At 37.7% G+C, this 25,303-nt stretch overlaps 1 protein-coding gene across 6 annotated transcripts in view; it reads right to left on the reverse strand.

Moving 5' to 3' along the window:
• Nucleotides 1-25,303, reverse strand: part of PTPRM (protein tyrosine phosphatase receptor type M) — a 443,671-nt gene that overhangs the window by 375,572 nt on the left and 42,796 nt on the right. The window lies entirely within an intron of this gene.

Raw genomic sequence — 25,303 nt, forward strand, 5'->3', positions numbered from 1 at the left:
GTCACAGCCTTCTCCTCCCTGGCCCATGTGGCCCTTCTTTACCAGGCAGCCTTTCTTTAAAAAGGCAGGTGGTACTTAATGCCAAGGCTAAGCTAGCTGCATCCAGACAATAATAACTATTTTTATTACTTGGTATCTGAGATAAGAGGATTCTGTCATTAAAGTGTTCTCTCAGGCAGCGTTTATTCCTGCTCCAGTATACAGGCTGAGACTGGGAAAGCTTGGAATTGATCACTTCCATTTGTTTTAATAAACTGCCCTACTTAACTCCCAAGACTGTACTGGCTTCATTCTCCAAGAGTTTTCAATTATGGTGATTAAAACATGTCATTTTTATATTACTTCTAACTGTTATTTTTAAAGGAAGCCCTAATTTATGATGTATTTTCTAGCAAACTACACAGACACCCTTTGCAAAATATGAAGATATAAACCCCCTGGTTCTGTTCTCAATGGAATAAATAGCACTTTGAACCAACTTTCTGTACTCTCAATGCAATGTGATGCAAAGAATTACTAGAAGTGTCTTTCTGCACATGAAAATATCTTGACAGCTGCACTGCTTGAATGTTGTTATGTATTTACATTATTATATGTTTCCAGCAGGTTTTAAGTACATTCTCCAAATAAAATTCTTAATTTATTTGAACCCTGGCAGTGCTTTATCCCTGCCAGCTGAACACTGTTATGATGTACTTGTACTGTGCTTTAAGGAACAACTCTTGTTTACTGCAGGGAGCCTCACAACATCTTCCCCCACAGTGAGCGTGCAGCACATGATCCAGCCCACAGGAATGGGAACATGGCAGCTCCATGCCAGGAAAACTACACCTTCAGGTAAGGACAAAGGTGCAGATCTGTAACAAAGCAGCCTCCTGCAGCACTGAATGACAGCACAAGTGAAAGGTGAATACAAAGATCCAGACAGGAAAAACTGAAAAAGCTCCTGAATCATCTCAGGCTGGAAGGCTGTGGCAGAAGTAAAGAGTTGAGCTGGGGCAGAGGAGAGGTCTCATAACATCAGATTTTGAACACAAGGAAACACTTTTCTCCAGTGAGGGTGACCAAGCACTGGCACAGCTTGCCCAGGGAGGATGTGGAGTGTCCCCCTCGGAGATAATTAAATCCCATTTGGACATGACCCTGGGCATCCTGCTGTAGGTGTCCCTGCTTGACCAGAGGGGTTGGATGAGATCATGTCCAGAGGCCCCTTTCAACTTCAGACATCTGAAATTTTGTAAATTATGTTGAGGCATAATATAGGCCAAAAAGAATGTCTTACCCAGGATTTGCCTGCTATACCCACATGACAGTAAAACCTATTTTTAAATGCCCATTATAAATCTGAAAATCTTGTTTACATTTTGACTGCTAAGAGATGCACACAGTATTTTACATTACTCCAAGCAGATGACATTAAATGATCATATGAAGAAATTCTTATTTTCAAGGTAGTTGTAAATCCCTTAGCTTCTCTAACTCCTGCTACATTTGGAGGCATCACATCAATTTTTACAAACTCACTTCATACAAAACTGAAGCGTCTAACAGAATATGAATGAAAATAACTGGTGAATACCAGTACCTTTCAGAATACTTACTGTGTGTTTATGTGGGAGCACCTTCAGAGTAATGAAAACCCTAATTTTGTTGACTTTTAATAATATGGTATATTTTATTCTAAGTTTTAACTGCAAGTAAGATTTATTACTTTTCCCTTTGAACAGATTTCCTTTCTGTTTCAATATTTCATAACCTGATACAGAAACTTTAAGTCTGACCATGGTAATTAATTTAATATTACACATTACCATTTATATTCTAAAATCAAATAGCTAGCCAGTACCATGCTAAACATAACCCCTCGAACTAACTTACTGAAGGTTTACAGGAATATTAAATTTAAGAATCTATTTATTAGAAAATGTGGTTTTCTGTAGGTGAAGGAAATACACTTTCTTTTGCAGTAGTTATTCACCATAAAGCAAATATGGCAACCTATTTTGCAAGCTGTTACCCTCCTACTTAAATTACATCCTTCAGCTATCTGTAGCTGTCATTAACTTTGGCCTCTTCTTTATCTTCAATCTGAAGTTAATTCTCTGGCCAGCATGTTGCTTGCTGCTTTGAGGGATTAAATATAAGGGTTTATGAAGAAAAGGAGCTTTTCATACAATGCTATTATGCCATGATAGCTTTCACATAAATTACAGACTCTTGAAAAATGCATGTTAAACATATACGCTGTTCATTTAAAAAGAAATATCATCATATTGTAAAATAATAAAAAAGGATTATTTTAAAGCACTCACTAAACATATACACAATCCTATTAAAAGAAGCTGGCAGTAACATACCCACATTTTCAGTCCAGCACACAGACACTGGGAATGCTGCCTGCTGTTCATATCCAGTGTTTTTGAGACATATTCAACCATTGTTGTTTTGAGACATATTCAAAACTGTACCTACATTTTTACTTATAAAGGCAACTCTCTTAAGAAAACAACAAATCTAGAAAAGTATTCTGCTGTTGCAGGGTTACAAATCTGTGTTGCTGTGGTACCAGACATTACATTTCTTCTCACTTCAGCTGATGAAGTGAAACATTTATCCACAGACCTATTTGGAAATTCAGGACAGTAATTAAATGGTTTATGTTAACCATAATAGAGTGTGTCTGTTCTAACGTCTAAGATCTGTCTAACCACTGAATACAGTAACATAGGAGAAATTCTGTGCATTTGTGGACATTTCCTTTCACACATACTTCAAAACAGAAACTCACAGATAATTCTAACGTGATAAAAATACAGACATACTTAATTTTTTTTTAATGGAGCAATTTCACCTAATACTAATCTAGCTGAGTGCACAGTAGCTCAGGTTTTCCAATTACAAACACCTGTGAAAATCTTAGAAAACTGAAGTACCTATGAGATGCTGACCACACTTCAAACATGTTGCACCATTATTTTGTTTCACATTATTTTGGGTTTTTTGTATATGCAAAAAAGAAAGGACCTATCTCAGTACTTCTACAAGCAGTAATCACTCAGACATGCTCTTTTTCCTCAAGTGCTCTGAAACACTAAAATAAAGATTGTTTCTAACTTCAGTTAATTTGCACTGGATTACAGCTGAGAGACTTAAGTAAAAAAAAATATTATTAATATTACATCTGTTACAGATGGAATAAACATGGATAAGCATAATCTTTTCATTGTTTTATGGAGCCACAATCCACCAGCAAGTGTACAAATCCGCACGATATCCCTGAGTGCTGGATTTAAATTGGGGTCTTGGAGAGAGGTGAAAGATGTGCAAGAACTTAAGCACACAAAGAATCCTTAGCTGACTAAACATATAATCCAGCTTCTGCAATTCTCTTTCAGGGATAAAGCACATCTTTATTTCAGTATAATCAACATAATTTCTCACCTGTTCCTGAATCTCCAAAGAGTACAGAGGATAAACACACAAATGGGTGCAACTGGGCCCTTGGGAACCTGCAGCTCAGCACAGCACACTGCAGTATTCTTCCCACAAGCCCTCCATGAAAATTGGAGATGAAAGCTTTGCTGGGCTAGCTGTGAATGCAAAAGCCCTGACATATATTTATTTATGTGCTCAGCAAGAGAAATTAACTGTCAGCAAAAGCATTTTTGTTCCAGTGCAACTGTACATACACTGCAGAATTAGCAGCCTACATAATGTATACAGTTCTTCACACTTTGAAATATCCTAACTTACTACCCATATCTTACTTTGTAATATCATAATACCCATAACTTTTACAGATGATACTATTACCCTTGAAAACATTTTGAGTTGAGTCCTTTAGACCTTGGCTTCAGATTAAAAAAACAAAACCTAGCAGTAGAAGCACTTCCCTTGAAAGAGTTCTAGTAGACTGACACATTAAAGATTATGAGAGGTGCCAAATCATCAGACAGAATGAAGAGTTCTTTTGTACTGATCCTGGTTATACAGAATCTCTCTCCCTTCCCTTAGTATTCACCACTGACCATGCAGCAATCTTCCAAACAGCTCTTCAGCTCAACTTCCATTTTTAAACATGCTGAATATGCAATCACAAAACTGCTGTTCTGCCCATCCACAAGAGATTTTATTTGGCAGAGTACTTTTCCCCTACTTCACCTGCACAAGCCAAAGGGAAGATGGCAAGCAGTCCATCATTTTTTACATTCCTTGTTTTCCTTTAATACTTCAGATAATTCTAAGCATTTATTTAAAATATAAGCTACAAAAAGCATACCTGTCTCCCTGCTGACTTGTATATTAGACCAGTTTTATGTTGTGTATTAAAGAGGTGACAGACAACATACAATCAGTGTGGCTCACAATGAAAGGCAGAAACAACCAAGGCATGGAACTACATTAACAGCATATTGCCCCATAACCTGAAAAAGCTAGCTAAGTAACACACCCCAGCAATACCCACCAATTACTACAGAATCAATTGTGTTGGAAAAGATCTCTGAGATTGCTGAGTGCAACCCATGACTGGACATCACCCTGATCACAGCACTCAGTGCCATGTCCAGTCTTTCTCTAAACACCTCCAGGGACTGTGTGCCCACCACTCCCCAGGCAGCCTATTTCAATATCTAATCAGCCTTTCTGTGAAAAAATTCCTCCTCATGTCCAGCCTGAGCCTCCCTGGCACAGCTTGAGGCCATGTCCTCTTGCCCTCTGGCTGCCTGGAAGAAGAGGCCAACTTCCACCTGGCTAAACTTCCTTTCAAGTAGTTGCAGGGAGTGGTAAGGTCATTCCTGAGCCTCCTCTTCTCCAGGCTAAACACCCCCAGCTCCCCTCAGCCATTCCTCAAAGGACTTACCCTTCAGACCCTTCACCAGCTCTGCTGCCCTTCTCTAGACTTGCCCCAGCTTCTCAACCCCATTCCTGAATTGGGGGCCCAAAACTGGAGACAGGACTCAAGGTGCAGCCTCACCAGGGCACAGTACAGGGGAAGTAGCCCCTGGAAGATGGGGCAAAGACAAAAATGAAAAAGTTTCTACTGCTAAATGATGTAACTAGTGTGAACACATGGACAAAGCACTCCAGCATCAAGAAGAAAGGGCTTTGATACTTCAGCACCTGCTCTTCAACAGGCAGCCTGTTTAAAGCTAAGGGCAGGCCTTCAACTGATAGGAATGGGAAATAAATGGCTCTTTCTTTTTTAATGAAATTGTTCAGTCAAGACCTCACATATAAGTGTTATTTATGGGGGGGTTGTGCAGAATGTTAATTGAAAATGGCAAATTAGGTATGAGGTTCAAAGTTAGCAACAAAGTACTCAGTCAATTTGATTAACCAAGCAGCATTCACACAGTACTTGTCTCTGAACTATACAGTATGAACACTGGCTCAGCCTGTGGGTGAAATCCAAAACTGTTCACCTAATCATTATTTTAAAATAGGCATGAAGCACTTGAAACTTACAGTACAAATGTGATCATGAACAGTAAACAAAGTCTTTATAGAAAATAGCAGCACAGGGTCTAGAGGACACTCTATGTGCTACACAAAGACCAGATGAATTATTATTTAATTAAGCTTGCCTTGAAAGCATATCCAAAGAAGCCCTGAGCACCAACTTCTCACATCAAAATTCTGCCTTTATAATGCTGATTAGTAACTGAAAAATACAATAATTCAAAGATTTCTGTCATCATTCCTCTTGGCTGACTAACTTCTTCTGAACAACAGAAAAAAGATTATCATAGTTAATAATAATACATATATAAATCCTTTAATGACTTGAAATAGTAATTTTAAAATAATTTCATAGTCCTAGATCCTAAAAGAAATACATATTCTGAAGAACTTCAAACTTGAAACACTTCCCTTAGTTTTTAGACACTAGCAAATCTATATTGCACTCTTCAAAACTTAGAAAATATTCTTGTCTAAATCAGTTATTTATAAGGACAAGAATTTTTTTCATCCCTTTACACCACACCTGGGTCACAAACTGTTCGTGGTTGAAGCTAAGCCTGACACTTGGCTCTCAAAGGTGGTTTTGAGAGAATTAAAAAAACACCCAAACAGACAACACTGAGGAACACAGAATTGCAAGTTGAATTTCTTTGAAAAGGAAGAAAATAGTTAAGAACTTCCAGCCTAATAATACGAAAACAGAACATCCCAAGAACTATCCTACCCCCTGGAGAGGCTATCCAGCGGTTGGGAGCCTGTTCCTCCACACCAAACTGAACTCAGACAAGAGAATAAAATGAGTCAACTTTCAAGCACAAGTTTACATTCCCAAAATTAAACGTCTCCTAAAATATAGAACAGATTAAAATAATCTTGTGAGCGTTGAAGTTTCAGTCAAAATCTTTGTAGAAAAAAATGGGAGAGCAGTAAAATGTAAACATGGCACAGCACTGTTAGCTAAGCCTGGTAGAAAATACCCAAGAGAAGTATATTTCATACAGCAGAAACCTAAGGGACCTTTAACCCAAGGACAATGAACCACTTCACACAGCACAGAAGCAATCAAGACTAAATCCCATGCCTTATTCTCAGAGCCAGTACAACAGGTTTGTTTCAACACCTATCTAAAGCAGTAGCTGAAGAAAGCAGGAGAAAGTACGGTGGCAATTATCTTAATGGTCACTACGAGAACATGCTAGCCCTAACCAGCCCACTGACCCATTTCCAGGGAGCACATCAGCACCCCCAGCCTTGTGCTGGGCACCCCAACCAAGAAGCTGCTCCAGCCCAGAGCCTGCTCAGCTCTCTGAGTCAGCCAGTGCAAGTGGACTTTGCACAGGATGCTGCATTTCCTTAAACAACCAGAGTTTCATACCCAAACAAACTGCCTGGTAGCCATTACCTTTCCAGCTGAGATTATTAGTGTTTTATAAAAACACTCAAATAGTCCAATTACTTTATAGATCACTCATTCTCACCCAGTTCCCCTGAGGTAACAGATGTGTTCCAGTAACAACTGCCCTCTCCTCAGAAAACTGAGAAGCCATATGACAAAATTTATGGTACTGTTAATTCTGGTACTTCTCCTCCATTTGCATTCAAGTTTTCTGCTTGCAGCTTTACAGATTGGGTGCAACATCTGATTCCTTCTACACCTCACCTCGCCTTATGCTTGTGGGCTGAAATACTTTAATTTATCATATTTGCTGAGGACATTAATTTATAAATCCAAGTTAAAAAGTACTTTACTATCTTTTTTCTTTTTTTTTTTTTTGTGTATTCCTTCTTTTACTGAGAGGAGAAGAGTCTAGAGCATCAAGTAATTACCCTGAGGAAAAAATACAAAACCGCATTTCAATCAAAATAATTTGCCTCCAGAACAAACTCACCTAGTTTCTCCTGGAAACTGAATTTTCAGTTAGTGCTGTTTGAACAGAAGCAAACCTGGAATTTGTTAGATAAAGGAAAAGTGGGTCAATCTAAATCTCAATTCTTCATGAAGCAGAGGATGGCTTAGTGCTGTGTGTCAGGATCATAACCAGTTTCAAGTTTGTCAACTGCAGTTTTTCTGGCAAGGGCTGGTAACAAGTCGACTTTTACACTTTTACCCCAAGGCTCAGAAGAAAATTCTTGAAGGAACATTTAACTGACCTCACAGTGCTAACTCAGTCCACTCTAAAGTGATAAATGACCAGCTCTACGGGGCTCCACTTAGAAGAACTTTAAATAGCACAGCTGACCACTAAAAGGTTCTTTAGTTTTGACCCATACTTTTCCTGTACAGATGCAGGAAAAGGGACAGGGAGATGCTGACTGAAATCTCAAATGATACTTCCACTTAAGACATTAGAGAATATACTTTTTTATGTAACTGAGAGCAATAAATATACTTACTGCATGTTTAACCTTGACTACTGAAGTTTTTCTCAAACCACCTGAGACACAAAAATGGTAATACATAGGCTATAAATTTTTTTCCTGGTCAGACTGCTCAAAGGTTTCCAATTTAATTAAAATTGTTGTTGATTTATTATCAGTTCCAATTGACTCCACTCTGTATGTTGGCAGCATTGATTTTTTTTTTTAAAGAAGTTTGGTGAGGTTTGTTTTTTGGTGGGGTTTTGTTGGGGTTTTTTGGTGTGGTCTTTTTAAACAAAATTTATTCATAATGTTATAATCAACAGTAGATGTGTAACTAAGCCATCTTTTCTTATAATACTGAAAGAATGTGCTTCACTCATTTGAGTCAAATTATTTTTTCCTGCTGATATCAGAGTACACTAAATCATAGGTATGTTCAGAGGGTCAAAAAGTATCTTTAAGAATATCTAATTTACAAATTATAGAAATATATCATGCCAGCTGTAATTTTATATGAATGCTGAATTTCTTGTTGGAAGTGCTGAAAACAAAGGACAGGTTATCCCTAAGAAAATGGTTTTTTAAGTTTGAGGTATTTATTAATGATCTTCCAAAGTAATCTCTTATCTCCGTTCCCACATCACCCATACACAGCTATCCACCTCTGCACACAAAATCTTGAGCTATAACTTCATAAAATACAAATGCAGAAGATATATCTATTAGGGAAAGTTGTTGATACCCAATGCACTTATTTCACAGGTACACTCTATGTGATCCTTCAGAAGACACTGGAATATTTTTTCCCTGAACGAATAAAATGCAGCATCCACCCACTCACTTAAAAAATGCCAACAGACAAGCAAACAAAAAAGCCCACCAATCAAAAAAGCAGTTTCACTCAAAAACCCCAAGACAATCCCACAAACAAGAGAAAAGTAACCCAGAAGTTATGGTGATGCTGCTCTGCCCATGTTCTGCTGGACTCAGAAGTGTCAAAGTGAATAATTGATCGACTGTGACACCGCAATAGCTGCGACTACACAGCAAAAGAGAGGGAAAGATCCCTAAGGACCAAAGTGCACATCTCTGTAGTGGGAGCAGCTGTAATAAATCTAAGCTGACAAGTATTCAGAGACTGAAGCAATGTTCCATCAAGTATCTTTAAAGTCAGTTCCACACAAGTCAACCCAGCCTTGCCTGGAGATTTATCAGACATTTAGCTGGTGCACGTGACCACTTGTTAAAGTGAAGAGGAAAGCAAAAGAAGTGGACAAATGAGAGATACTGGACCACGGCACAGTAAGATTTTAATGCCCAAGGATGAACTTTCACATTTCATTAAAGTTTAGAAAAATCTAAAAAACTGTTCTCATGCCTTGCATTTTTAAAAAATCTGTTACTACCCCCAAAAGGTTTTCATTTAAGGAAAATAAATTTAGTGACTATTTTCTTTATTTTCCTAAAATTAGAAATGTGTTCCAATCAAGGTTTTTGAATTTTTTCTTTTTCTTTAAAGTTGCATAGATAAGTTTTTCTTTATGTCCTAACATAATTGCACATTTTACATTTCCAAGGTTTCACGGAGGAGTTTGTAAAATGCTGCTAAGAAACCCAGGAAAAACCTAACAGATGTAAGACATTTGATTTAAATAGACGTCAGGAAACGGTACCAAAAAAGTAACATATCATTCATTCATTCATTCAAGAAAAATCAGTTTACTAATACCCTTCACAGCTTAAGCAAAAGAGAAGGAGCAGTCATGGAGTCCCTATTCAAGAGCCACCATCCTCAGTAGCAGAGGAAGTCTCTTAAATACTGGGAATTCTCCAAAACACCTACCAAAAGAGACAATTTGACAAATCCTGATGATAAAAAAAACCTCCAACATTTGGCAACAAAAATAGATATATCAACACATATCCAGCTATGACAGGTTGACTCTATCCTTCTTGCATCTGTACTTCCAGGAGAAATGTGAACAGCCCTCAAATGCTGAAACCCAACACAGTTCAAATGTAGACACTGTTAACCAAACTCTGCTAAGATCAAACCTTCCCCAAAATACAGAAATAGAGAAAATGATAAAGCAGAGAGTGGAAGAAGGAGATGGTGCAGGAAATAGTGATATACAAAGGAATGGGGGGAAAAAAATCAGCTAAAGGTCATGAAATAAGATGAGAAGGCAGAATTCTGTACCATTTGACAAAGGGATAGAGGAGCTGAGAATCAAGACATTCTCCAGAATGAGCCTAGGCTCCATCCTTCTTCTGTGTGCTGGTCTGGTAACAGCATACAGTGCAAGCATGACCCTTTTCATATACAAGTGAAATGTAAAGATGCTGTGGAAAGCCTTCACTGGTATTCCAGACTGGAATGGACTGTGAGGTTCATGTCTGCAAAATTTAATGGATCTGTGTCCACTGGCTCAGGGATACAGGAGTCTGAAGGTATTTCTGCAAAAGTCTGAATCTCACTGCCAGCAGGAAATTCTTTGACTGTCTGATTTATATTTACATCCACATTTTCATATCCAAGTTTGATGACAGCCATCTACTGACAATGAGGTTTGTGGAGTGAACGTAGATGGATAAACTGTCACACAAACTGACATCCACAGTTTTACTCATCTGATGATGGAAGCTGGCACCAGCTCGTCTGTGTGAATGAGAGAAGACAGAGCAGGGTGGAGATGTATTGTGAGGGGCTGTAAAAGTCCCTGAACACAAACACAAGGAGTTCATAATTGATGAGGTAAAGATGTAAGAGCCAGATGGATTTCTATCACACGGTCTTTTTTCATCCTCATTTATGTTCTCTTCTGTCAAAGTCTGCAGGAGTTGCTGGTGTCAATGATGCAGTGCTACCCTACCTAATACCCATCGTGGCCAAAATGCACCAGGGCATCTGGAGCCTCCTACTGCAAACCCTATTCCCCAAGAAAGGACATGAAATTCAACCCAGCTAAACCAGGACTTTTGCAGTTCACAAAGAAACAAAGACTAAAGCAAGATGACCAATTCTGAGTATCAATCTTTTTTTTTTTTTTTTTTTTAATTTGGAGCTTTTGATTAACTTTATAAGTACTAAAGTGAATGGCTTCAGAATTTTAAAATTCACAGATAAGCATTTTTATAGATCAGCATATCAACTACAACTATCAAACTGAATTAACATACAATGGTTTGAATTGTAAGGGACATTAAAGATCAGCTCATTCCAACCCCCTTGTCATGGGCAGGGACACCCTTCATTAGACCAGACTGCTCAGGGGCCCATCAAACCTCACCTTGAATACTTACAGGAATGGGGCACCCACAATTTTTCTTGGCAGCACGTTGCCTCAGTGCCTCATCACCTTTGTAGTAAAGAATTTTTCTAATTTCTTTCTTATATCCAATCTAATACTACACTCTTTCAATTTAAAGCCATTATTTCTTGTCCTATTTTCCAAGACAATTATAAATCATTACTAATTTGATATCTTTTTTATTCCAGACCCTCCAGAGTAACTGTATTATTTACTAGTCTGCGTAGATATGAACAGGCAAAGAAAAGTTTTTTCATCAAAATACAGAATTACATGCATTTAATTCAAGCTATGGAGGGATCAGAGACCAATCCAGAAAAAGCAAAGACGGCCCATTTATTTCTGCTTTATGGGAGCCCAGTAATGAAAGTGCTGCTGACACCATGCAGCTGCAGCAATGTATCTGAAGAGGATTCTCAACAGACTGAGCTGCAAAAATACCAATGAAACCTTGTCTTTGTCTTTCAGCTCCCTAAAAGCCATTATTTAAGTAATCTACAGCCTCTCCACAATAAAGAGTCGACAGTAACTGTATAAGCTAATTCATGCCATACTAAGGAGGGCAGCCAAGAAAAACAAGATGTATGACCTTACAAGAAGTCTCTTGCCACCATCAACTGGAAAAGCTAAAACAACTAAAATTAGACCAGTTGTCTGATCTCAACACATAAAGTCAAAAGAAATAATTCGATCTCCTTGTTCTTTTGACTGAGTTAGGGGGCTTGATTTTATGTGAACTGAAGAACTTACTTTTCATGATCTGCTCTAACTACAAATGGAAGACAATGCTTCAAAAGAAGCAGACAATGAAATTGCTTTAAAAATTAGTTTTAGCTCTTTGTCATGCTTGAAAAAACTGTGACAACTCAAGGCTGCTGTCATTCACAGAAACACTATAAAAATAACAAAATAGAGCGGCCAAAATTAATTTTAAAATAAGGAATATATACAAGTAGTTTTTCTCTTTTTCAGTAGTCCATTTTACAAAGGCTGAGAGGCAACATGGACATTACTCCAGCAACTGCAAAGCAGAGAAAGCTGTAATAAATTTTGCACTTGTCCTAGAGAGGTTAGAGGATTGAGTCCTTATCTTAAACACCAAACATGATTAATTTGATTCAATGGGACTACTCGCATTAGCAAAAAGCATTTGTATATATGCCTGTTTGCAGAGTAAGACCTAAAGCAATTTTGCTCTCCTTGACGTTCTTTAATGTGGAGGCCTTTTATTTTCCATACACGACCCTCATGTTTTATAGATGGCAGCTTGGAGAGCGCCACTTTCATCAACCTCGGCACCCTTCTTCAATCCCGTAATGCACTGAAGCTCGTGTCAGAACATGGCAATAGCCTGCATTTGAAATAAAGGAGGAAGTTGCTGTTTGAAAACACAACTGAGAGGAGTGAAATAAAATGCATCATTTGGTGAAGAAACAGAAACATGCATCTTTCATGGATTTATATCACAAGACAATGCTTGCAAAGTACACACAGATTGTGTGAGCTGGACTCAGATAATTTAGGATTAAAATCTGAATAAAAATAAGTAAAATAATTATCTGAATAAGCAAACATTAATAGGAAGTAATTTCCTTCATTTTCACTCCTCTGGATAATTATACCTGTGGGCTATTATGAATAATTTATGAGATGGCATTCGGTTTACATGTAGCCCTGAAAAGTCTATGCATTTATAATATGATCATTCCAAATAATTCTGGGGCAAGCCATGCCTGGTAAGTGACTTCTGCACAAACAGTCTTTCAGCCTTAGGATACTTTAGGCTTCTCTTAACAGAGCAATGCACTCCAAAGAGAAAAAATAAAAAAGGAAAAGTATTCTTAGTTTGTTTAAATCTCTCTCTACCGCAAGTGGCATTCAATAATTCATTAAAATCTTGTAACTCCAAACTTCCCTTAAGCTTTGCGAAATATTGACTAACTACTTTATATATTGATCTTTACAGTGATTAAATTTTTAAGGCACTCAAGAATAAATTTTGGTAAGGGCAAGATCCTCTTTTCCCCAGAAGCAAACAAATTATGTTGTGCAGCTCAAGCCCAAACCATTCTGAGCACCCTGCTCTAGTTTTAAAAGTACAATACTGTTTCAAGAAAAAACCCCAACTCATATTTCCAGGATAATATTTTCTGACACAGTGGAATATATGGGGACCATTTAAAACAATTATTTACCATTCTATTGAAAATCCTATTGGCCAAGAAATAGTTCATTGTAGACCTACTAAAAAAACCCCCAAGAACATGCAAAAAGCCTTCTTTTTTTGGCCAAGAATTTTAGTCTTGACCAAAGATGAAAAAGGCACTTGCATGAATACAATAGGACTACACATTCTTTCCTCTCAAGATCATTGTGCAGATTTGTAAACACACAGTACTTTGTCTTCCAGCATAAGTAAGCTACATTTAATGATTAGAGGACTACTGTATGAAGAGATAAACTAGAACAAAAGACATTCTGCAAAACACAATTCAGTCTTTATGCATAAATTAGCCATTCACAATACTGGCGCCTTCTAACAAATTTTGGCCTTTAGAGTAAAATTTTTCTAGCTTCCTTTGTTTCCAACACATTTACTGTTTATATAGAACATTTTACTCTTTCCTTTTCAAGATGCAGTGGAAATAATAAAATCCAACAACAGAAACTCAGTATTTCAAAGCCTCTAAGTTTATTTATGAATTCTCTGCTTAAACTGCGTTATCTCCAGTGTGTGTCTATTGTGTTCCTGTACCCTTTAAATTCAGAAATTGAAGTTTGTTGTTTTACCCATATTCCACTTGTACATCTGAACCTATCTTCAAAGTACATGACAATGTTACTTAGAAATTAAAAAAAAAAAAAAAAAAAAGAAAGAAAGAAAGGTGTTCCTGACAACCATCCAAAGCACTGACACAGCTCCCTCTTCCACCCCCTTCATTCTGCTAATTATACCTCAACAGCTCAGCTCTCTCAAGACAGAGAAGGAAGCAGATGACACTGTCAGTATGCCAGGCAAGGGGTAGGGGAAAGATAACATAAGCAACCAAGGGAACCCTATGAGGGAGGAGAATCAAGAGATGCTAAATTTTGTAGCAACTACCAAAAGCCAGTTCAACTGTATGTAAAGATGACATGTGCTTCAAACCTGCTCTGCAGCCATTGTATGCCAAGAACTACCATGTGTATTCCCTTCTGTGAAGAAAAAGGGTGGTTTGGGCACAAATTTGGTGTCAAGGATGTGACAAGAAAAAATGCCAGTCCAAAATAACACAGAAAAAAAAGACTCAGAAGTCTCCTCTTAAAATAACTTCCCTTGTATTTAACATTCTCCATCTCTTCCTACCGCATACTTTTGCTTCTTTCCAACAAAAACATGACCTTTTGAGCTTGGATTTCTGTATCTCTCATACCTTCTCTTTTCAAGATCTTCCAGTAATACTGAGCATCTTGTCTACCTCCAACCAGAGCCACCTTCAATCTCAAAGCAGTTTAAATTACTGAGCACATACCAAAACCAGTGATTTTTATAAACAGAGTTGGCACTACATCAGTAAAAAAACTTAGTAACCCTTAGCCCTGCCTGGAAAGGGCATTGAGCAATACCTACCCTACTTGGAAGCTGTTGATATATTTGAGAAGTACATCAACTTCCTTTTTGGAAAAGTAAAAGGTCACTGGCCAGAGAACATGATTCCAGATGTCCTTTCTTGCCTTTATTGTTTTCCATTTTGCTGCAAGAGTAATTACACATAAGATTTTCCTTCCATAACATATGTTACATCATATCCAAGCATATGCTTAAGTTACTTGTAATGGTGAAGCACTTTATCTAGTTTCATAATCAAAGCTCTAGTACCCCTTCATCATAAATGAAACAAACATTCAAGATTCTTAATATAGAGACCCATTTGAAGAAGTCAAGGGGAGAAACAGAGCTACACAGCACTTACTTGTGATATAAATGAGGAAAAAACAAGTTAATTTTGAATGGGGGGAAAAGCAGCAAACCCTAACATTCTGCTTTAGTTTTGAATCAGCTATGCAGATTAACCCACCCTTCCCTGGTATCTATTGCCAATGTCACACCAGAAGAAAACCTCCTCACTATCAGTTATACACCTGTAATAGCTAGAACACATTTCTGTGGGCCAGACATCCCTGCATATTTCTTCAAATGCATGAGAAGGAGAGAGAGAGCAATGCTGTTCCATGTAATGATTCTCATGACAGCATACCTTAGCTGATTTCACACCCTTCTAGCAGAAAGGGCATGTCAGGAGAAGAAATGGTAAGACCAAAAAACCACCATGTTCAACTATATCCTAGTAAATGCCACTATAAAAAGAGCATTAAATGCAAAGATCATTCCGGCAAATCTGGCTTAACTTTAAGTGAATACATGTTGTGTTATGTAGTAATAAAAAAAAAAAAAACCCAAATAAACACAATACAGCATCTTCCTCTATCACCTTGTACTTGCAGCTGAAATGATAAAACTAACATTTGATACCAAGCACTTTCTATTTTATAGGACACAGATGGCCCCAAAAAGTGTTCAAGTTCTTAGTAAAATACTAATTTTTCATTCTTATTGTATAAGTGGACCTTCAAGGAATCTGTCAATCTTAAGCCTACATGGCTATTTCACATGAAAAACTCCAGTAAACTGGATCATCACTGGACATTGTATTTTCCCCCCAAAAAAGTATTGTCCAGTCTCCAACTACTTATGCTAGAAATCATAAGCAAGCAGGGCAACATCAGAAAGTAGAGAGGTCCTCTGAGTCCTGAAGATCCAGTTAGTTGCCAGTCAGGGGCTGAGCATACTCAGACAAGTCAGCTCCTGAAATGAGCCACAAAGGGGCAGGAAGTTTTTGGATTTCAAGCATGGTAATACCAAACAAAAATAAGATGAAGGCTGCTTTAATATTTGCTTGTAACCTTTGTCTTCCAAATAGGGAACTGTTTAAGAAGGCAGTTACAGGGTAAGCTTTTGGTAACTGAAGACTTCAAAGAAGTTTTCTTTGCATGAAGTACTTGATTCACACACCTACATAAAAATACTGTACTTCAAACTTTTTTGGGAGTATAAACCAACACCAAGTTTTGCTACCTCCTTAAGAATTCAGAATTATGATTTTGACAGAGACCAGTTTTGCTTTCTTGTTCAGGTGTTATTCATTAGAGAGGGTAATTTTGTAAATCTCTATATTCTCAAAGTTAAACACAAACACACAAGTACAAGAGAATCATGCTCATCCGACTGAAGCATCTGTGATTAAGCAAATATAATATCCTGCCCTCGTTTCCACATTTAAGGATAAACATGCCTTAAAGCAGAGGAAAATACAGCTAGCAGACGAGAAAACATTTTTAATTCATGTCTGTAAGGAAGCAAAGAAGAAATGCTTAAGGGAGGATATATTTTAAACCAAAAGAAAGTCAACACAGAAAAGGTTTGACACATTTATGGCATGCAGTATTTTACTACATAAATACTCAGAACTAAAGCAAATAATTTACCAAAAGAAATCCAGATTTTCCACATGGGAACCTGGTGCTGTATCATCACATATGAAGTCTAAATCCTATCATGTTCTCCACCTCAGAGTATAAATGTCTGGAATAATACAATCTGAAATTAGTAATTATTTTAATGAAATAAGAAATATTATCTGCAGAACTCTTTCAAGGCACCCTGTATTTTAAATGGTCTATTAAAAAGGAAAGCTGGCTTATCTAGAGATCAGTCTTTCAAATTAATACCTTTTATGGTCTAAATAATGCATTGCAGCTAAGCAGCAGAGAAATTGGAAAATTTATGAGTAACATTATAGGTCATTATAAAAGTAAACCTTTTCTTTTTTTCTTGAAGAAATCTGGCATACTGTTCTTTTTTAACTCTCAGCAAAGCATCTGCAAATGCTCATGATATTCCTTTTAATACTTTACAATTAACAGCTTTTCTACATTAATACTAGATATCCAGTAGCATTATCCTCTTGGGAACATACATGATTTTACATGTAGTCTCTATCTATAAAATAAAGTTGGAGAACTAAATCTGTCACAGTGGTCAGGAGAGCTCCATAACTCAGTTTAATGTGCTTCTCAATGTAATAACAGACTTTATGGAAATTTTAATATTTTCCAGAACAGTGGATTATAGATAAATGAAAGATGTAATATCTAAATGAAAGGCTGCAACATCTATTCAAAATCCAAACCTTTCTGTGTCTTCACAATTTTTCCCATGGCACCTCAATGTGCAAGAGGATTAAACAGCATAAATCTACAGCCACCTGAGAATGAAGATCTATTCAGAGTGATATATTTTGGGACATAACTTCCCCCCCCCCCCAAAAAAAAAATTTAACTTTATTGTGTTGCATTCAAAGGAAGAAAAAGTGTATCTTGCAGGAAGAAAAAAAAAAAAAAGGGGAAAAAAACCCAAAAACCCAACCAAATAAAAAAATATGACCAAAAAATCCCAAAAACCCAAAACCAAGGAGCTTAAGTTTTTCTCACATTATTTCTAAAGACACACGTCTTTTAGAGTCAGGAGGGGCACACATTTTTGTCCTGTTAAGCCACTATAGCTCTTCATGATCCTTGAGCAAATGAGCCTGGATTGCCAAGTCCTTCAGCAATCACAGGCCACAGCAGATGAGCTTCTTTTGCTTCCCATTATTCTCAACAACACAAAACAATATGAAAGCTCACACATTCACTTTATGACTGAGCAAGCTACAGTTTGTCTGGTCTTCAGCTCGCAGACAGACCTCCTCTGCTGAAATGAACCTCTAAAACTGAAATTTTTCTGAACTGCATCAAAAAAGTGCATTACCACAGCTCCATACACTGTTCTACACCCCACACTGAAGCATCTGCAGAGAGAAGAAGCAGAAGACCAGAAGTCTCATTTTCTTTTAATTCACCCTTACGACTGCCATTTGTACCTTCAGTGGGCTTGAGTAGATAAAAATTATTTCCTATTCCAAGGGACTATTTTCTTCCCCTTTTCCAATTATGCCTTTAATGACATATCCATACTCAAAGAACAGGATAGACTACTTGACCACGGATTTCTAATGGGTTCAGGATTTTTGATAGAGATACTGTGATCATAGTAAACTCAGAAAATAATCACAGAGCAATAAATTAAACACCTGCACATTCTTGGGTATTTATGCTTCATTAAAAAACAAGGAAAAAATTCCAACCACCCAAACAAAAACAAAACAAAACAAATAAAACCAGCCAAACCCCCAGCACTTTATCCTGAATGATAGTTGCATAAGGTCAACGTCAATTAAATCTTAAGCTTTCCTTTCATGTTCCAGCTGTTGAGCCTCCAATGTAATTTTGGTAGAAGATACAGCATATAAAATGAGTAGTGGAGCTTGTATTTGTATTCTGTCATTCTCTATTAGCGTTGTGTACGGAAAACAAGACCCAAACAGTTAGTGATGAGTGAGGTGAAGAAGGGAAATGAAAATGTCAAATGCAGGGAAAAACTGTTAAATGGCACCAAGTGCCTGGGTGAGGTGTTTGTCTACCCATGTGCTGCTTGTCTTTCTCAATCTATCACCAGAAAGGACAAGGAACCTCAGGAGGAATGAATGTCCTAAGTCAGAAGGATGGAGTGGGCTACATCCCCGACTGCCTCAGGCAATAGCATGCTTGCCCTAAACTGTCAGTTTATGGTCTTCAGTGCAATCTGCCTCCTGTCAATGTAAAATTCAGAAATTGAAATTCAACATGGCTTGTAGCCTTCAAAAATAAAGAATCTACCTTCCCTCCCTCCCAAGAAAAAGACAGAACAATGATTACAGGCATTTTCAGGGGAGATCACAGCATGGGGAGGGCAACACATACTCAAGCACACCTACATATCCCATTTTCCATGCAGATTCATGCTGAGAGATAAGAGACTGGAAACAGCTGGCCCAAATGACCATCTGACCATGAAAGAGAAATACAGGCCAAAATTTGAAAGGAAGTCCTAATGGAAAAGGGAGAAGCAGCACTGCCATTACTGTCATTAAGAAAGGACTGGAATAACAGGAGTTGATAAAAATAGTTAAAAATGAGAAAAGACAAAAATGAGAAAAGACACAGAAAAATGCTTCAGTTTCTACAAGTCATTCCATCCCTCCTGCTTCATAATAAGCAATGAGATGACAAATCAGAGGCAAGCTAACAGGTAGCATACTCGCTTGTCCTTGGTGGACAGCAAGTCTGGTTAAAGGACCACAGGCCACCTACTTCTAAAAACAGCAGCATCATGAGCACACAATGATAAGCAGTTTATCCTAGTTCTTGTCTGCTTCCTTTTTTTTTTTTTTTTTAAAGTATTCTTCTTCTTACATGAGATGCTGGGTGTCTGAGCATATTACAAACAGAAGAGGTCTACATGAGTGGTAAATTCAGAATGGCTGTTTCTGTTTTACACCATGAAAGCACACTAAGAGGATTATATTCTACTTCATCAAAGAACAGTGATTTAGAGTTTATTTTGTTAAATCTTTCTTATAAGTGAGGATTTTAAAGAGTATTTTTACATTTTCTAAGAACAATTTACAAATGAAGATACATTATTAATATTAAATGGTGCAGAATGCTTACAATAGTAACAGAAACCATAGATGTCATCCCTTGGTCATCCACAAACACAAAGCCAAAACCCAGATGTGACAGTATTTTATTAAGAGACTCTAAAATTCACAACCATTTATTGTATTCTAAGCCACACTAGCATCTTGCACTGAAAGTATTTATTATAGAGAGTTCTCCTTAAGTACACAGTTAATTAATTAAACCAAATGCATTTTATTTAAGATCTCCAGTGAAGACTTTCACTCATAGCCTTTTTACAACTTGAAAAATAATGTTAGATACTTGTACACTCAGAAAAAAATCAGTAACACAAAAATTTGTAAATTTTACATTCAGAAGCACCCTAGATCTACCACTTATTTTACAGAACCCAACATCCAGGCTATCATCCAATTAAATGTCAGCACAATAAGATCATAGTTTAAAGCATCTGAGACCTGAAGTCTACATCCACGTGAAAAGGATGAATGTTGTAATCTTCTGGGTGTTACATGCAACATATTTCAAACTAGATATTGTGCTACAACAGAGCCTACTGCTACTCCAGCAGATCTAGCATCCTCTTCTTGTAACAAATCACCAGAGCCTAGGCAAGCATATGCTGATAATTTATGAACAGACAGTGCAGGTGAGAGGGATGCTGAAAACACATCAGTTCTGGCAATTCATGCCCAATTTGCCAGGTGCTTTAAGCAGGAATCAAAACAACCTGCACTAGAACAATCTTTGCTGTCACAAGGGCAACAGCATCAGAATCTACAAGATTTTTTTTTAATAGCCCCCAGAACCTTAAGTAGTTGTTGGCATAGGTTACACCTTGGCAAAGGGTCAGGCTTTAAAGCTGATACAGAGCTCAAAAGCTGACTGTGTAATTCTGACAGGGTTCTGTGCCAAGCCAGGCCATGTTTTCACCTTCTCCCCTACATGATGAGCACAGCTTCCAACCTAATATCCATATATAAACAGGAAATAAAACAGTTGGTGGAAGACTGTCACACAGCATGAATATCTGTTCTGGATTCCTCTAACAGTGCTGTTTAGTACAAGCCTGAAACAAAAAAAAACACAGCCTAGTTTGTCAACATATGTATTACTGCAAGAATTTCCAACCTATTTATAGGTATTAAAGGATGTAGAAACTGCTTAAATGGAAAGTAATTCAAAGGAAGGGCTATTGATCCCATCAGGAAATAGCAGAGGAAGATGGAACCTTCAAATTCTCTTAATCTTTTGTTTAATTGGGAGGTTTTTGTTTTTAAATGCAAATTTTCCCTGTATCTTGAATTGCAGTTTTTTCCACTTACAACCTGCAGGATAAATACAGTGTGTGTGTGTATCTCTATCCATCTTCATCCTCACCACTCAAGAAAAGAGGAGAGAAACAGGAGAGGGAGAGAAACGGGACAGGGGCCCTAGAGGGAGAAGAAGTAAGCAGCCTCAGTGACTTATGACACAGAATTTCTCTCCTAGCAGGACTAATCTCCATTTACTCTACCAGGATGGAGCTTCTTTATGGAACACTTCATCTACAGCACAGGATTATTGATTCACCATCCATCAGAGACAAATTTAATTTTTTTTTTTTTACGCCAAAGAGTTTTGAAGATAGAGTTCTGCTGGATACATGCAATAAGATTGCTCCTTATTTAGTGGCTTATTCCCAGGTGCAGAAATAACATCCCAAATTTAAAAGTAATTCACCCTCATCCTCATCCCATCATAACTATATATCTGTCTGAACAGTGTGATCATCATTGACCACAGGTCAGACTGCCTCAGGTCAGGTGAATTTGCAATGATCCTATGATAAAAATTATTTAATCTGAAGGGAAGAGAAAGCCCCATGCAATACATGTGAAAGACAAACTGCTCAGTTTTTCCTTTTAACTCCAATAATCATGGAAAGAGCTACTCACTCTCAAGACAGCCGTGGTTTTCTAAATGAAAAAGGGACTCACCCCTGGCCCCAGAATGCCAATCACCAAAGCCAAGAAAGGCTTTTAAACAGCCAAATGAGGAAATGCAGCTCGTTTATTCATCGCAGTGAAAAACAATCCTGATGGTTTTTCCAGTACATGCAGACTCTTCACATAAAAATATTGTGCTGGGATGTTTACCCATTTTTTTTTTTTTTTAATAAATGATTATTGATCAACCAGTCTCTCCAAGCCTGGATCATCTCTCCAAAGCTGCAGCTGAGGGTTCCTTCTAGGAAAACTACAGCCAGCCAGTGCATAAGGGCACACATTAATACAGACAAAACTGAAAATGCACCCACACCAATTTTAAATTTGAATTCACCATGGTGTTGCTTTTACCCCAGCAGCTCTGATAAGTTGCTCAAGGTTCTAGTTAACAAAAGGTCACTCTGTAGCATTTTTTCCCCTTATTTTTTAATGTCAAAGAAATCCCCAGGGCTCTTGTGAGTTGCTCTGCAAATGCCATAAGACAGAATGGAAGAGAACAGCTTTTGGGTTGGGGTAGGCATCTGTGAGAAACCAAACCCTCTTGGTCCCCAAGGTGACAGTGAAGATGAATTCACTGTACAGACTCATGCAGACAGACAGAGCTACTGAGGACTGTGAGAGTCTGCTCTCAGCACCCTCACACAAACTCTGCAGAATGAACACTGCTTTTCCTTCTACCTCTTTGTAGTGAACACTAACAATCTACTGTGGCACCACCTCGAAACAGATGGGAGGGAGAGCTGGAGAAGGAAAGAGCTGAAAAAACACAATTAGACCAGAATCACTCAGAAAGAGTAACTTGGAAGACAAGTAGTTCAGCACAATAAAGTAATCACTTCCAGGCTGAAAAGTCTCACAGAATAAAAAAAATAGAGTGCTCTACAGAAACACTGCACAGAAAGAGAACTTTAATTACCCTCTGAAGAAATTACAGAAGGAGATTACAACAAGAAAAAATGAATTTGAAGGTAAAGTCAGCAAGTTTTAAATCACTACTTTTTGCAGAATGAAGAAAACTTAACTACTATACTTTCATCTTTATATACAATAACAGTAACAGGAGGTGGTTATTCAAAAATATGGAATCCATGAAACTGGACATCATAGATGGCACATCTAACCCCCTCCAGTTTAATGTCTAATCCCCTCCAGTTTACACTCACTATTTCTTCCTGTGACCTCCCCCTAAGGGCAAGAAAAAAATCCACACGCAACAAAAATAAAGTGTTAAGGTACAAAACATTTCAGACCAAAGTTAGAGAGGCAACATAGGAACTATATCCAAGTGTGATTTGTGTTTCACATCATCATGGCCAAATAACAATATTCATTTTCTTCTTATATGCACACACCAAAATAGCCATCCATATCTGTCTCTCCTCCATGTTAGACAGCTGATCCTGAAAGCACAAGAAGTCACTTTACTCTGTTCAGAACTCCACAGCCCAGACATCAGAAAATGCAGCTTCACTGGCTACCTATGGCACTACCACAATCCCAGAGTAGACTGACCTTTATTTATCTGCAAGTTCCCTTTTCTTCAAAAGAGATTAAAGTCACACTACTACAGGTACAATACATGTGATGCTACAGCTGGAGCCCACAGAGCTCAGAGCTGGAGCTCTGGTATACAACAGATGAAGGATTAACATGGTAATTCTAATTTTCTAGGCATATTGCAAAGTTGCCATTAGCCTAAAGTATGGAAGTAAAAGATTTTCACCATGAAATTATTTTTTGGGCATCTGTTACCACCTGCAATCAGTTCAGATAAATGGTCAATTTTTACACCATGAGCATATAATTAAAAATTAATAAATATATCTTTGCTGAACAGAGCTTGTTCCTCTCAGACAGCCAATTACCTTTATTCATTTACCTTAAAGTGTTTAGGGTGTTTTTTATGTTGTTCAAGTTTTTAATTACCATGTTTATTCCAATACTGCTCTGATTTGAAATATCTTCAGGTCTATCTATAAAAAGTAACATGCCTGTCAATAACAATTTCTGCTGAAGTAGTGCAATTATACCCAGTCTCACTATTCAGAAGTGCAGAGGACCACCGTGTGAGTCAATGAACTCAACAGGTAATGCAGTCTAAGAGTAAAATGTTCAAGCAGGTGCTGCTATTTTCCAGCTAAGAATAACAACAACTGAAATAGACACAAACAAAATTTCCCTTGGTTTTGGCTTTGCAGGGTAGTTTTGCCTTCACATCAGGCAATACATTTCAAGATAAGAAAGGAAAGCAAATATGTTTGTTTCTCTCCCCCCACCTCCGTACTGCATCCAAGCAGGGATCTGTTTGGCCCTAACAAGGACCAGGATAGGACTGCCTTCAATTAAATCCCCACAACCCTTCCAAAGTACTGGAAGATAAGGCAAGAGCACATTTTGGCAAGTGGATTTATAGATATAGGTCACGACTGACCTGGAGGCTATGCTGTTTTGGCAGTAGAATAAGGAGGAAGCCCTTAGCTCCTCATTTTCTGTGAGGTTTGAATGCCAATCAACTGACCTAAAAACCAAAATATACTGAAGAGGCCAGTGAACCTGAAAGCAAAAGCAGTGGCCAACCTGCAACAAGAAGCAGCAAGATATAGTCTGAGCATCAGAAAAAGCAGGCAGAAAGCATCTGATCACAGTGGACAACCTCTCCCAACTGTGCAGCATGGTATTTCTTGAAAATGGAACGAGTATTGTCAATACAGGGGAACTGAAACTCATCAATGCCTGATTGTGATTATACTGTAGACAAGTTGCTATCTACCATTGAGTCCTACATGAAGCCTCTGCCCTTGAGTCCTACATGAAGTCTCTGCCCTTCCTGTCTCCACATGGGAGCCAAACAGGATTGCAAAGTTTATCATTTCAGCCACTACTGCACTTAGAGTGTTCTCCTGAAAGAACAACTCAATCAAAAGGAGAAAGTACCTATAAATCCTCTTTTATCTCTATATATAAGAGCACAATAATCTGCAAGTTCAATATACTGTGTAACTTACAAATTAAATCAACTCTTAGCATTCTGAAGAGTTCTCATTTTTAAAGGCTTGTGCTTCAGCACAGAAATGAAACACCTCATTCTAAATGCTTACAAGGAATATAAAAACTCCTCTGGTTTAACAGAACTACTGTGCTTTATAAGGATCAGACAGTTTCAATGGATTTTTGCATTAATAATAACAGTAAAGTGCATCTAGATTAATATTATGAAAAACAAAACCAAGTTTCTTTCAGTAAGAATTTGATATCAGATGTGTTATGGCTACATATTAAGTGCTTCATACAACAGAAAACTATAAACACTATTGAAAATAACACAGCTATTCCTTGAATTTATGTGACTTATGTGATGTTTAGCAGCTTTTAAGTGCAAGACAACAGAGATTTTGCTTGATTTTAAGAGTATCAACCACACACTGCGTAACTGCTTTGGTTTACAGTTCTACCACCATTGCTGTTAATGACACTGCAGCCTGATCCATCAGATGCTAATCCTGAGGTTTAAACAAATGATTCCCTATTATCTCTTGGCCTTCAAATGTGCTGCATCAGAGATCTGATGGATTAATGAAA

The sequence above is a fragment of the Serinus canaria genome, chromosome 2 (assembly GCF_022539315.1).
Source record: "Serinus canaria isolate serCan28SL12 chromosome 2, serCan2020, whole genome shotgun sequence".
In the NCBI taxonomy this organism is placed as follows: Eukaryota; Metazoa; Chordata; class Aves; order Passeriformes; family Fringillidae; genus Serinus; species Serinus canaria.